Here is a 15,790-nt window from a genome sequence, read left to right on the forward strand (position 1 = left end):
AATGCTAACTGCTTGACAGTCCTTCCTAAGATGTGCAGTTAGTGCAGCACTACCCGCAGAGATTTATCCTCGAAGCCTGCACACTGTCTCTCCAGGTGGGGCAAATGCGGTATTTCAGTGCCATGTGGCCCAATTTAAACGCTTTTAACTCCACATCATTGCTCCCTCTTCTAGTCCCCCTTGATCACCCCAGTTATGGCTCACACACCTGTCACGTTACATTTAGAATTATGAAAATTACTCTTGAGCTTTTTATCTCCCTTCATAAATGACGGCTGTTATAGGCTCGGATCACATCTTGTTTACCGTGCTTCCTAGTAAGCACCGACCCCCATCGTCGCTAGGGATGGACGCCAGTCATGAACAATGCTAAATTCTAAATGCTTGGTGGAAATCCCTGACTCCTTCTGCCCTGACTGTGCGGGGACACTGGGTGGTGGCCTGGCACCAGTGAAACAGTATTTCAACATCATCAGGGTCCCGGGATCCTTTATTTGTTTGCTCTGCCTTCTGTGACATCCCTGGGCTTTCAATGTGACCCTTGTCCTCCTTATCCTACGTCCACCTCTCAGGTACTGAGAAGGGAAACTAGGAAGTGAGGAGGCGTAGACCAGTGCCTGTGTTCTTATCACAGGACGCATATCCTTTATCCAAAATAGAAAAGAACAGAAATAGTTCAGGTTTAGCTTGTTTTAGACTTTGGAAAAGTTGCATATTTTGATCAATTAATTAATACCTTTGTATTTGCATTTGTCCTGTGTGCATGTGGGATGTGTGTGTATATCTATTTGTGTATGTATGTGTGTGTATGTGTGTGAAGACTGCAGGTTGATGTTGAGAGTTTTCAACTATCTTCCAACCTTATTTCTTAAATTGCATTTATTATGTAAGTGCATGTATTGTGTGTGTGTGTGTAAAAGTCAGCAGAGAGCTTGTGGGAGTTGGATCTCTCTTTCCACCACGTGGGTCCTGGAGATCAGATTGTCTGACTCGGCAACATCTTTAACCACTGAGCCATCTTGTCAGTCCTCCATCTTGTCCTTTGAGACAGGGTCTCTCACCAGAGTTTACTAATGGACTAGGTTGCCTGGACAGTGAGCTCTGCGCCGAGAATCCACCTTTGCTGTATAGCACCCAGGTGGTGACTACACCTAGCTTTTGTGTGGGTACCGGATATCTGAATTCAGGATCTCACATTTGTTAGTCAGGCACCTTTTACCAACTGAGCCATCTACTCAGCCAGATTTTCAGTAACATCCTCACATCCTAGAAGAGGGACTAAGTATGTCCAAAGCAAAGCAAGCCAAACAATCCTGTGAGTGATGGACATGGAGTCTGGCTTTGTGTAGGATACTGGGAGGAGCCTGGTGTTGTCATACGGTCCTGAACATGCTCCACTTTATTCCTTTTGTGGGTGTGCATGTGTATGGATGTAGGGGGAATCTGGAGGTGCGCAGAAAATATAAATAGCAGTCATGGGTGCCTGGGAGATAGCTTTCTCATCCAGAATAATGACTGCATTGTTTCAAGCTTGGTTTTTTTTTTTTTTTGTTTTTTGTGGACTGTGAAATTTTATACTCATGTCACATCTGTTCATGGCTTAAAAAGCTTTAGGATTTTGGAGCATTTCAGATTTTTAAGTTTTTGGCAAGCAGTAGCCAATGCTTATTAGAACAATGACTTTCTCTGAAAGTCCTGAAAAGGAGGCTTCTGCAGACCATCCACTGGCCAGAAACACGTGACCATCCTCCTTGACAGACCAGTCTCACCCGAGGAAAGGAAGTGTTCATTGTTGTTACTATTTTATTTATTTTTACGTTCTTGCATATGTGTGTTGTGTGTGCCTGTGTGTATGTATGTGAAAGCGAGTCTATGTGTTTGTGGGTACATGAATATGTGGCTGTATCTGCATATGTGTACATGTGTGTGTGTGTGGATGCCAGAGACCGATGTAGCATGTGCTCTCCACTTAATACGTTAAATCACGGTCTCTCATTACAGCTCAGAGCTGGCTTATTTCTTACACTGGCTAGTCATCCTCTCTAGGGATCTAGTCTTAGTCTCTCAAACACTGGGGTTCGGCGGCACTGTCAGACTCACCTTGCGTTTGCCTGGGTGCTGGGGCTCTGAGCTGCAGTCCTCACACTTGCTGCAATGGGTGCTTGACACGGTCAACCATCTCCCTGACCCTTCTGTATATTTTCTTTTTCAAAGGATACATTGCTACCTGGAGCAAAGATGCATTTCTCTTGGTAAAGAAGGAAGGAAAACACGGTGTGGGCTTCTAGCAGTGTGTAGCACACTCGCACACGAATTTGCTCAGATAAACACATGCAGTTTGAACAACAAGCGTCACTGCTGATGTACACCGGCAGTGTTGTACTAAGGCCCCGGGAGTCTTGGCTCATCATGACAGCGACGGCCAGAAGAGCTGTGCACACTTCCAGGCATCTCCTTCTGTAACAACAAACACCGACATGTGAGGGTCTGTCTTGCCAGCTTTGCACCAGGGACTAAAACGCTGTCTGTGCCAGGAATGATTAGGAATGAATGGGGCCTTCTCCTGCTGCCTCCCTCCGTCCAAATAAAAATGCAAGAAACATAGCCAGATAAAATATATTAAGTCAGAGAGACATGTGAGTCAAAAAGAAAATAACGGGAAAGGTATGATATGAGCCAGGGCTGAAGCTGAGGTTCACTTACAAATACAAACTGTCAGGGCCTTTCCTTCCTGGGAGGAAGACGAAGGTGAAGATCTCTGCATTCTAGCAGTTATCAGGTAGGGGAAATCCGGCTTAATGTCAACTTGTCCAAAGACAAGTCGCTCAGGAGACACTGCACTCTGCTCCAACCAGAGAGATTTTGTAGGCGGAGAGAGGTCCTGCTCATAGCCAGAATGTCTAGGGACAGCTCCTGATATGAGAAGGGTTTTGAGTTCTAGGAATACAAGAGGCAGAGGATATTGACGGTGGTCTGAAGGGGCTCATGGGACCCAGGACATGAGGTGCCAGAGATGGTATGACATAAATAGGTTTGGATCTTGTTCGTTTTATTTGTTTGGTGTTTTTTTTTTTTAATCTGTTTCATTATCACCTTGACACACTAAAGTTATTCGGGAAGAGGAACCTCAACTGAAAAAAAAATGTTTATAGGCAAATGCAAATGTGTTGGGCATTTTTTTTATTGATTATTGATTTGGGAGGGCGCAGGCCATTCCAGGTTGTGCCATTCCTGGGTAGGGTAAGAAAGCAAACTCAGCAAGCGACGGGGAGCAAGTCAATAAGCCATGTTCCTTTATGGCCTCTGCTCCAGTCCGGCCTCCAGTTCCCACCCTGAACTTCCTCCATAAGGAACTATAATCTATGAAGTCAAATAAGCCCTTTTTCTCCAAGTTGCTTTACAACATGATCATGGTATTTATTACAGCAATAGAAATGTAACTAAAACAGGCACTGTGTGGCCTCAAGAGTGCGGTCAGGTGGGGTGAGGTGGGGTGAGGTGGGGTGGCAAGTCACAAGTGGAATTGAGTAAGTTTAGAGATGGCTAAATAGCCTGGATATTTTCAGGTAAATAAGGTGACATGGTCAGAAGGGTTGGTTCTGGGGTTTACTAAACATCCCACGTAATGATGGCTGCATACGGAATAAAAGCAGCACATAGATTGTAGGAATAAAGGAAAGAAAGTGGTTCACCATCTGGTTCTTACGCCACAGTAGCCACGCATTTCATGTGGACACAGGGTGGGGGCTGTACACACCGGTTTTAACCTCAGTCTTAGGTGTCTACTCTTTAAACAGGAAGTGGATAATAGATGGAAACACGTTGCTTCAGATCTTTAGATACGCAGATTAGAACTCTCGACAGTGAGCTCTAGCATTCAAGGGGAAGGTGTGCAGACATGCATCGTCAAGCGCAAGCCTTGGCACTGGGAGGGTGGCACTGGCAGATGTGTAAATGGGCACACTTGTTGGGCTTCTTGGTCATAGGAATACTTGGTGCCTGTTTCATATCACTGGATTTGACTGAGGCTGAAAATCAAGTTTCAACAGTATGATCACCATGTAAGTTACTGGGGCTCCTGCTGAACTGGCTCAGGGACTCGGGTCCTGGGGACTAAGAGCCTGTGTTAAGTGTGTTCGCTGTGTGGTCCTAGCCTCATTCCCAAACCGCACAATGTCGGTACACAAGGGAAGTTCAGAGCCGTGAGCTGCTCTTGGTGTTCTGATCGGACATATTGTTGTAGATGTACAAACACAGGGCTTGGATATAGTTCAGTGGGTGGAGAGCTGCTTGGCATAAAGTCCTGGTTTAGTTCCTGATGTCACGGAAACTGGGCGGTGATACGCCCAATTCAAGGTACATACAATTCAGCTACATAGTGTTGTTGAGGACAGCATGGGATATGTGTGACTCTGCCTCAGGCAACAACAGCAGCAACGACAAGAGCAAACCAAAATGCCAAAATTTAAATTAAAAGTACATGTTCAAATGCATTCACAGAACGGCGTCTGGAGGCCAGGCAGGTATTTCCAGCCTTGGCCTGTCCCTGGGCTCCCATCTCTCTTGGTAACCTTTTAAGTTACAGGTTTAACATAGGTAGACATTGTAGGAACACTGAGCCCGGTACATGGCACTCACTGAACACGAATCCCTTCCCTTCTCTCTGCCAGAAGCAATTATTTTCAAGTGATACTTATGCAAAAAAGCCAACCTCTTCACAGTGCTTAGCACGTACATTATCTCAATTCATCTTCCTAGCAATCCTGTGAATTGTTATTGTCCCCTCAGTTCATCCCCACTGAAGCTCGGAGGTGTCAGTCATGTGCTTGGGGACACAAGGCTACTGAGAGGAGAATGGAAGACCTGATGCAGGGCTGCTGACCTTTAATTGCGTATAATTATGACTGCATGCTGATGATGAATGCTATAAGAGGGTCCAGTTAATCTTTATTTTCAGCACTATTTGGGCACTAGGTGTGGGATGAGAATATAAAAAACTATAAATGTGAAATATCAATCCTTTAAAAAAAATCTGCTATTATTCCAGGATAAGTTACTTTGTTTAAGACACAAGGTAATAATGCATAATATTTATGTAATAAACCAAGATTGACACAGTAGGGAGACCGTGTATTCTCTTAGGCAAGGTGAAACATATTTAGACCCTGCGTGAAGAGTGAGTAACCAGACAATGCTCTGGGCATACAGGAAAGAGGGCTGCCCTAAAGGTGAGGACCGAGGAATGTTTTAAATGGACGGCTTATCTCTCTTCCTCTGTGATATATATATATTGGATATGTGTGACTCTATATATACACACACATATATATACACACAGACAGACACATGTATGCCCATATATATCATACACACTACACATATATGTGTGTCTATCTATCTATCTATCTATCTATCTATCTATCTATCTATCATCTATCTATCTATCTATCTATCTATCTATCTATCTATCTATCTATCTATCTATCTATCTATCAGGTTCCTGTGTACATATATGTATGCCTGTGTATAAGTCAGAGGCGAACATTAAGTGTTTTTCTCGATGGCTGTTTACCTTACTTTGTGAGATAGCCTATCTCACAGAGCCTGAAATTCCCAAATTTGACTAGACAGGCTGGCCTGTGAGCCAGAAAGTTCCTTTTATCTCTGCTTGCCTAGCTGTGGGATTAGAAAGATCCCCGGATGCTCTTGGGTTTGCACATGGGTGTGGGCATCTGAACTCGGATGCTTATATATGTACAGCACTCCTGGATGGGTAATCTTTAGGATGAACTTTGATATTTGAGATGAGCAAGAAGGTTGATAGTGGTAGAGAAACTAGAATTACAATGGCAAGAGACTTCAATTTGGGTACAGACAGAAAGAGCTGGAAAGGTCTTCTTCCCAACTTCACCGTGAATAAAAAGCTGGACAGACAACAAACTGACGATTCATGCGGCCGCCATAGGTGTGCTGAGATTCAGGGGCAAGTATAACAAAAGACAGACCTCAGTGTTATCTTAGCTGAATGGCCCCTGCCCTCCACCACCCACAAAGGGCTACAATGGAATTTCGAATGTTCTATCCACAGAGAAACAATAAATGTACAAAGATGGACGAGTGCATTCACTTGCGTGTATCATTACACCTTGTGTATTTGTACCAAAGTATCACACTGCATCAGGTACCATCTCTAGGTGTACCCGCACTCGGGGACCACCAGTAAGCAAAAGAAGGATACAGGAAGAAGCTTGAATTTTGCTCTTGGACTTGGGAGTTTTGACCTTAACTTCAGCACTTTGTTGCCTCCGTGTCCTTGTGTTTGTGTCTCCATCAGGGTAAAGAGATGAGATTTTTGTGGTAGTGTCTGGAAGTCAGCAAAACTACATGCAGTTAACTTACCACTTTGTGGACTGGAGAATATGGTACCTCACACAGAGAACTGAAGAGCAGTCCCCGTGGGCGTATGCCGGGTTGTTAGCCTGGTCCACCAGCACTCAGTGTGGTCTGTCAGCACCTTGCATGGCGGCCACTTCATCTGCACGGTGCTAGGCCGCCTCTCTCTTCCATGCTTTCTTTTTATAGCTCATGACATATTTGGCAATTAAGCTTCTGAAAAAATATGAATTTTTGAGTGAGCTAGTATTGCTGATTTTGGGTTTATGCTGAAAAGCTTCCAGATAAGGGTAAGCTTTATTTGGCAGTGTTCGTTTCTATAAATGGAAGCCACAGCAAACACTATTTCCCGTCAGTCAGTACCCAGGATTCAATCCGCTAGATCCCATCACGGCAATTCTCTTGCACTTTACTACCGAGCTGCTTAAAATGCCTTCCGTGTCCCCTTTTTCTGCTTCTTCCCTGCCCCATCTCCTTGAAGGAGAGAAGAATCCATGGCTGCTATGAAACTGGTAAACATTATCGGGTAAAAGTGTGAGTTTTCAGACTTACACACTGCATCTCTTTCTCGTTCCCTGGAGCAGAGCTCAGCTGTGTTGCTGGATGACAGTTTGGTTTCCCTTGTCTTGGCAAGACTTAGTATGGCGTCTATCGGCTGACCTTTATAGGCGTATAAGAGCCAAGTGTGCTGCTACCTGTTCATACTGAAAATTCACATTAAGAGGGGAAAGGACTATGGAAAAACTGGCTCCAAACTTCTTAGATCCTGGCAGAGGTCTGAAGGAAGCAGAGCCACACAGCCAGCTTCCCTTGAAAAGGAGCAGAGTGTCTTAAGTCTTCTATTTTTTTCTGGGACAAAGATTCCTCCTGATAACAATGGAGTAAGGGAGGAAGCTACGAAACAGACAACCCAGAAAACATCTGACAGCACCCCAGTTGGTTCCCCAGTATTAATAAAACAGAACAAACTCTCATGATGAGTTCAGAATTACTTCTCAAACTGGCAAACAGCGCTGAGAAGAAGTAATTATAGGCCTCCTACCCAATTTATTCTGCGAGAAATGTTAAGTGAAGCATCTCCCACCCTCTAAACATGCGTTCTCTTCTGGCATATTTTTTTTTTCCTGCAGAAAAGCACAGAGAAAGACAACGGGTACTCATTTTCCCCTCCCTGGACTTAATATGGATTAGTTTTGTGCCCTTTCTGCTCTAGATTGTTTTAAAAATGAAAGAAATAAAATATCTTGGATACCTGGACCCCTCGCTCCTCCTCCCTCCTCTGAAGAATATTCGGTGGCAAGCTTGGCAAGCTTCCTGTCCCAAGTATATTATTGTTAAGCTGACCTATGTCTTTTATGGGATCCATCCTTCTTGCAGACGATCTCACCGCCTGATGATATGTGCCATAAAACAGGCCAGATGACAGGCACAGCAGTCTGCTGAATGGACTCTCTGTGGGTAATTATTTCCTGACTCATGGATTGTAAACCTTGCCTGCTCTCCATATATAGTCAAGCTGTGTTAATTTCTAATTATGCGTTTTATAGAATGACAGAGACAATTATATTAATTTATTGCCTTTCTTGAGGTTTAAAATATTTCAAATCAGAAGTCACAGATCATTTCCAGGGACGTAGATTAAGCTAGTTAATTAGGGTATTTCACTGAAGTATTCCTTAAGGAGAAGGAATCAAAGCTATGGGGAACACATAGCTTGTCTCCTTGCAGGCTGGGATGTGAGAATCGAAGGAACTGGTGTTTGAGTCAATTGTGGAACTAACCAAGCTCCAAGCATACGTTTTTCCTGGTTGCTGGCCTGAGTGAGTATTCTCATGGGTCTTTCGAAAATGGAAGGCCATCACTCTGAACTATTTCAGGGTATTTCCCAGACTCTACAGACTGACACCTGAGCTAAACATTCCACATACACAGGAAACCTGAAGAGTCCTCCATGACCAAGCCCTCTAGCTCTTCAGGACATTCTAAGGCAGACTGAGCTATTGAGACCCAATGCTCTCTTACTGAGAGTGCTCAGTCCCTTGAGAAGTGGTGCTTTGAGTATCCAGTCCCCTCCTCTGTTGCCTGTCCCGGCCTTCCTCCTGCTTCATAACTTCAGCGGGTGCAAGGACACTTGAACGTCCCTTGCTGCAGGACACACATACATGTGCACCACACACACACACACACACACACACACACACACCTGCAAAGAACTTGATGGGTAATTTTGAATAAGTCTAGTACTGCGATGCTAATAAACAGGAGTCAAGGCCATGATCATTTCAGTGCAGGGTGGGAAATATTTTTTGTTTGTTTTGTTTTTTTTCAGACAGAGTTTCTTCTTGTAGACTTGGCTGCCCTAGAACTGGCTCTATTGACCAGGCTGGCCTTGAACTCAGAGATCCACCTGCCTCTGCCTGCTGAGTGCTGTGATTAAAGGTGTGCACCACTCCACCTGGCTTAGGTTGGGGACTCTTTGAAAGGGATGGTAAGGAACTTTCTGAGATGTACTTTGACCTAGGAGATTCTAGTGTTCTATAGCAAGGGACAAAGAACGTGAAGCTGGGTACGTAGGGAGGTGTGGGAGAATACACAAAGGTATAGGGGAGGTGAAAGAAGATGATCCAAATATACTGTCTGGAAAAATTTACAAATAAATAAATGTAATCCAAGTAATCAAATACACAAAGCCAAGTGTGGTGGCACATACTACACACAGGCACAGGTTCTCTTTCCCTTTCAAAACAAACAAAACCCAAGAAGACAAAGCCACCAAACCATAGCAACAAACAAAAACACTTTTCTCCAACAGAGGAATGCTGGGTTTATCAACGACACCACAGGCCTCATGCTCAGGAGTAGTTGACACACAAAAACGATCTCCACGCTTCTGGGGAGTACTGGTGGTGGCTATAGTTTATTGCTTTGTGTTTGTTTCTTTTTAATGGGCTCTGGAGATGGAACTCAGAGCCCCACACCTTCAAGTGAGTGTTCTACTGACTGAGCTATCTCCCCAACTCCTGTCTAAGTTTTAGTCTTTCCTCTTCTTACCAGAGCGGGAACCTGTTGAAAACATGCCCTTGCTTCCTGTCTGAACTCCTGGCTCTGAGGATGGGGCTTAGCATGATAGGTATAGTTATACACCACAGCCTGACCTGTGGGTGAATGACAGGCTGTGTGTATGACGATGACCTCATAGAATTCTGTCCTTAGAGATGATGTTGCTGTCTTAGCTTGTCCAAGTACACGCTATGATGTTTCTACAAAAATGAAATCACCCTATAAGGAATTTCTGGAATGCATCCCTGGATAAGGGTCCTATGATTGAAGAAGTAAATATTTGTTACATGAGAATGATTAATAACATCAAGATTCGTTAATTGACACTGAGCAGAGGGTTAAGAGACTTAAAGATGGAGCCAACGTCTCTCCTTAGAAATGTACATACTTGTCTGCAATCCTTTCACTGGAACACAAGACAGTATCTCCTTGAATCCAGCCCTCATTCTGTTTTTTAAACTTGCTACTAGTGTCTCAAAAACATTGAAAATAGGACATAGCAGATGGCTTAATCAGTGAGGTGTTTGAGGTGCAGGCATGAGGCTTGGGTTTTGGGCCCTGAAACCCACGTGAAGAGCTGGGCATAGTGGCATGTGCCCATAGTCCTAGCACTGGGGAGTGAATACAAGAAGGTCTCTGGGGATTCCTGAGCAGTCAGCCTACCCAAACTGGTGAGCGCCAGGTTCAGTGAGAGACCCCGTCACAAAACATAAGACACAGTGTGCTTTGAAAGAAAATATTCTACATTGACCTTTGTTCTTCACCACAAATACACACACATACATATGTGTACACATATATGAAAACCCACATACACCTTAGAGAACAGAATGATAGCAAAAATATAGATGGTCATAAATGCAACACTGTACCTTCTCCCCAACACAGGCTTTTCTTGAATTTATAATCCCCCTGCTTCAGCCTCCCAAGTGCTGGAATTATGGACATGCAAACAGCATGCATGGTTAGCTTTAAATATATTCTCCTATTTCCATTTGTTCTTTCCTGTGGAATGGTGATGACCAGGCATAGATGAAGAAGTTCTCTTTGATGGGTGCTCATGGTTCTGACACCTCTAATATTCTGGGGTCTCCTTTGCAGCTTAGGCCTCACCTTCACCCTTTCGTGCAATAGCCTCTCAGGGTCTCTCTGTAGAGACTTTAGCCCTGTCACTGAGTGTCTGTCCTCAGCTGCTCTTCATGACCCCCTCAATCTGAGAACCTTCATTCATTCCTTCAAAACCAGTGCTACATGGATGACTCTTGAGATATTGCCAAGAGGGACTTGGAGACTGAGATGTAGCTGCCGCACCACAGCTGTATCAGCTTTTGTATGTTGATCCCGAGGACACACAGGCCAACCGTGGAAATGTAACATGGGCCCCTTTACAATGGTGTTAATCTGTCCATGAATTAAAATTGCTTCTTCAGCATTAGCTTGAAAAACATTGTGCCTTACAGTTTCATCTGTCAAACAGATTAGTTCACTATCTTTAAATTTACCTTCACATAGTATCTCAGAATATGGTCAGGATGAGGCCAGATTCTTGGCTGACACATCACACTAATGGCTCCTACCCAAGTTCCTGATGGAGTCCTTGTTCTTCTTTGAAGCATCGTGAGTCAGGCTGCCTTCCATTGTCCTTCCTTCCCTCAGCATTACTGTCTTCAGACTCCCATTACATCCTCCTTCCTGTAGCTCAAAGATTTGCTAGCTCGATGAACCCAACCCTTCCAGATTCCTTTAACAAAACAGCCCCAAAGCCTTAGGCTCTCAGGGTAGTCTCACCCCATTTCTGGTGCTGCAATCTATATTAGGGTTCTTAGAGGAATAAAACCGATAGGATTAATAGTCGTTAAATTAGATTGGCTTACATAATACAGTCTAACAAAAGCTGTCTCACACTGGAAAGGCCAAGAACCCAGTAGTTGCTTACTCTGCAAGGCTGGGTGCCTTAGCAGCCACAATCCAGTGCCTTTAATCTACACTGGAAACAGGAAGAAGCTGGGATCTGGTATCAGCAAAGAAATGCAACAGCAACAGAGTAGAAGAAATTCTCATCAAGCGAGAAAGGCAAGAAGGCAATAAGCACATTTTCCTTCTATCTTCTTTTGTCCCAAATGCCACTAGTAAGATGCCACCCACATTTAATGTGGGTCTTCCCACTTCAAATGATGTCATTAAGAAAACCCCTCACAGGAGTGCCCGCCTGTTTGCCTTTCAGTTGATTCCAGATTGAGTCAAGTTTAGATGTGTCATTTACACCTCGCATGGTTTGAAGATAATTTTGGGATCTCTAAAATCATGTTAGTTGAGTTTGTCTTGTTCTCCACTGTTGGTCATGTTTGTAGAGGACCCTGTGAGGGCGTCTCTACGTGTTGTCTGAGGCGGTCTCATTTGTACTAATAATGGTAGTACTATTATTAACAGGGCCTTCTTTTAGATGTAGAATGGTTTTATGCACATTGCAGAGCCCCGCCCCCATCAAATGCCAGAATAATCCCTGTTCTGTCAGTGTGTATGTATATGTTTGTTGCATATGTGTTCATGTTGGTATTTGGCCATGTATGGGGGATGTTTGTGTGTGTGTGTGACATGTATTCTTGTGGGTATGTGGATTTATGTGGAGGTCAAAGTTTGAAAACAGGTATCTCCACTTACTGCTTTCTTGTTATATTTTGAAACTAGGTTGTCACTAAATGGAGACCATTAGTTTGATTAAGCTAGCTGACAGTGAACTCAAGGGATCCTCCTGTTTCTACTCCTCCTACTGCACTTGGGTTTTGGGAGAGTGCTAGGGATTTGAACTCATGCTTGTTCAGTAGATTTTTAATCTGCTGAGCCATCTCCATGGTCACTTATCTGCCTTTTATCATTGCCCAAAGTCCAAATGACTCCCACCTCTGATACATGCATTAGAAACACACCTTCTCCTACTTCTGACCTATTGAACTTGCAGGCCATTATTTTACACCGTGCAACAGGAAAGGAAATGATGGGTGCATAGGTGACCTGTTGTGGCTTTATTGGGTCCCTGAGTTCACAGAGTTATTCATTTGGATTAAATTTGTTACTCTTAATTCTATAGTTGTTGCAGGAAGAACGCTTGTTTGTTCCCGGCTGCTCAGCCCCAAAATAACCACACAGAAACTGTATTAATTAAATAACTGCTTGGCCCACTAGCTCTAGCTTCTTATTGAATAACTCTTACACCTTAATTTAACCCATTTCTATTAACCTGTGTATCGCCACGTGGCTGTGGCTTACTGGCAAGGTTTTGGCATGTCTGTTCTGGTGGTGGCTCCATGGCATCTCTTGACTCCACTTTCTTTCTCCTAGAATTAGGTTAGTTTCCTCCTCCTAATTCTACTCTGCTAAGCCACTGGCCAAAACAGTTTTATTCATTAACCAATAAAAGAAGCACATTGACTGAAGGACTTCCCACACCATATAGTGTTTTTAGATATAGAACCACTTGATCTGTCAACCAAATAAGAATTTCCTGCACTCAACACCAATGTTTTCATTGATACTGTTGTTCTGAAATCCCATTTGACTTTTTGAGACTTTCTCTTGAGATGCTCTCTGGTTTCCTGGTAGGAAAACATCAGTGACCTGCTATTGAAAGGTCCCGTTGGTACTGATAAGATTTCTCCTGCCTCCTCCTTCCTGTTTTTCCATACATCTTTGGGGCTGCAAGTTTGCCTTTTGTGGAATATTTTTAGCCTATAGACTGTGTTGAGAGGAAGGGGAACTTAGCCACACAGTGCTTTTGCTGGGGCTGCATACTCTGGGGGACACCTCAACCTCAGTGCGGCCTGCTGCCTACTGCTGACATTGGCGACGGCTGTTTACCCATCCCAGTTAAAATGACTTCTCCGAGGCTAAACTGAGGAGCTTCTGGGTGTTTTGTGGACTCTGGGCAGGAAAAGACACTACTTTAAAGCTGATTCAGTGCCTTCCAGCTTCTGATTTTAGCACCTGCATCTCCCAGCTCCGTGGCTGCCTGCACTGCAGGGCCTCAACTGCTCCCTGAGGATTCATTTGTCAACACTGCCACTTTCCTCTTAGGAAGTAACACTTCCTTGGAGGATGTAGAGGAATTTATGCTTTGACAACAGCAGTATGCACTAAGCCAAGATTTTGTCCTATTCTGCAGGGGCGACAGTTCTTAGCCCTCTGGCAGAATCTCTTTAGAGCATGAGACAGCATTCTCCTTAATTTTAATGAGCTAATTGTTAAATGGAGAAGGGTTGATGAGTTCATAGACAAAAATAAGACCTGCAAATAACTCTCCAGCTGTCATTCTTGCACGCCCTCACTTATTTGTGAGTGTCCTATAGGATTAGTGGAGAGAAAACCATTTTTATTTGATAAAAAAATCCCGCACAATATCCATGTCTGAGTTTATTTGCAACTGCACTCTCAAACTTATGTTTCCATCCTCATGTTGAGGGCAGATGCTGGGGCTTAGTTCAAAGTAGTCTCTGACCATTTAGGACTTGGTAGAAAATGAATTGTCGTTCAGCATTGGGCAGTGTCAACAAAGTGGTATGAAGATTAGATTAGTGTGCATGTGTGTGTGTGTCTGTGTGTGTGTGTTCTGTGTGTGTGCATGTGTGTGTGTTAGTAGCAGTACTAGTAGTAGCTTGTAGAGCTTATTAGTCTTTGTGTTTTTATATTATTGACATATAGTGCCTATAAGTAAGGATTCTGGTCCCATGACCTCCAGATTGAAAGCCCAGTGTCATTCTCCTCCTTTTCTTTCTTTCTTTCTTTCTTTCTTTCTTTCTTTCTTTCTTTCTTTCTTTCTTTCTTTCTTTCTTTCTTCCTTCCTTCCTTCCTTCCTTCTTTCCTTCTTTCTTTTTCTTTTTTTTTTGTTTTTTGAGATGGGTTTTTCTGTACTGGAACTCATGTTTTAGACCAGGCTGGCCCCAAATTCAGAAATCCACCTGCCTCTGCCTCCCAGACTGCTGGGATTAAAGGCATGCACCATCATGCCTGGCCCCATTCTCAATGGTTCTTGGGAAAGGTAATTTTATTTCGGGAACTTTTTTCCTTTCAAAAATATAAATGTCCTGTCACTCAAAGGAAGAGCAGACGTCATCATAATAGCAACCATTGGCCTACTGCCTTCGGTCACAGCCACTCCTCACTGCAGCAAAACTACCTTCGGGTTTCAAGAAATTTCATCTGCTTTGCTTAATTCAACTCTTTGTCTTTATGTTGTGTGATTGTGTACATGTAACTACACATGTGGAAGAGGGACATATGCGTGCCAACTTTGGGGAGTCAGTTCTTTCTTGCCACTGTGTGAGACTTGGGGATCAAGTGGAGACCATGAACTCTGAAGCAGGCGCCTGCACCTGATGAACAGTCTTGAGATGCAGAGGAGGAGGTGGTTTATGGACAGGAAAGAGTGGCACACTGAGCTTATATTCCCAGAAGAGCATCATGGTAACAGAGCGTCAGGACTTGCTACCCTCGAGTTCTGTCAGAGTAGACTGCAAACCTGCTATGGGTCTGAGTGAAATACCACAGCTCGGAAGTAGAAAGGTTCATTTCTAAGTTCAGATGTGCTATCAGTGATTTATCATAGAGAAAAAAGGATTTAATCTTCTTATGCCTCATTTACTATTTTAAAATAAATTATATCTACCACAGCTTTTCATAAATGTGATAAAATGCCTTTAACATTCCCCAGGTTAGGAGAGAGTTCATGGCATACTATAGAGTCACGCTGTCCAGTGATCATTTCCATGCAGTCTCTGGAAGGCTCTGTCCTGCGAAGCTGAGAGTCTGTTCCTATTCAGCAATAATTTCCTCTTTCTCACCCCCAGCTCCCGGCAACCACCATTCTACTGTGTTCTCCCGGTGAGTGTTCATGGTGCCTTGTATAAGTGGGATCTCCCGGCATTTACCTTTTATTAACTGTTTTATTTCGTTTATCCTAATGTATCATCATTGTAGCATGTCTCAGAATATCTTTCCTTGGTAAGGAAATAATATGTTGTTGTGTGTCCACGCTACTTTTTGTCCTTTATTAATAGAGACCTGGCTTGTTTCTACCTTTTGGCATTGTGAGTAGCACTACAATGAACATGAGTATTAAACATTTTCTCCAAGAGCCTGCTTTCGGCACATGTGGCTGGGGTAACTGTTCTGGCTACATGTTAAATGTTGCTCTTCATAGTGGGCATGAGTCCTGGCATAGCACTGCTGCGGGCGCCCTACTTGTCCCGCCCATGTCCTCATGCTTCCATGAAGTTTGTGTCACATGACATACGTAAAGATTCCTAGAAAGAATGGCTGAAGGAACACGAAATTAGGTGGATGA

At 43.7% G+C, this 15,790-nt stretch overlaps 1 protein-coding gene across 4 annotated transcripts in view; it reads left to right on the forward strand.

The window, feature by feature from the left end:
* Csgalnact1 (chondroitin sulfate N-acetylgalactosaminyltransferase 1) overlaps window positions 1-15,790 on the forward strand; it is a 322,039-nt gene that overhangs the window by 35,475 nt on the left and 270,774 nt on the right. For 2 of the 4 annotated variants that reach the window (XM_057752647.1, XM_057752648.1), the window contains exon 2: window positions 15,158-15,327. The exons of the other annotated variants lie outside the window; for them this stretch is intronic. The gene's annotated coding sequence lies outside the window, so the exon portion shown is untranslated. The remainder of the gene's footprint in view (window positions 1-15,157; window positions 15,328-15,790) is intronic. 4 annotated transcript variants of the gene reach the window in all.

This window comes from Chionomys nivalis, chromosome 20 (genome assembly GCF_950005125.1).
Source record: "Chionomys nivalis chromosome 20, mChiNiv1.1, whole genome shotgun sequence".
Classification (NCBI taxonomy): Eukaryota; Metazoa; Chordata; class Mammalia; order Rodentia; family Cricetidae; genus Chionomys; species Chionomys nivalis.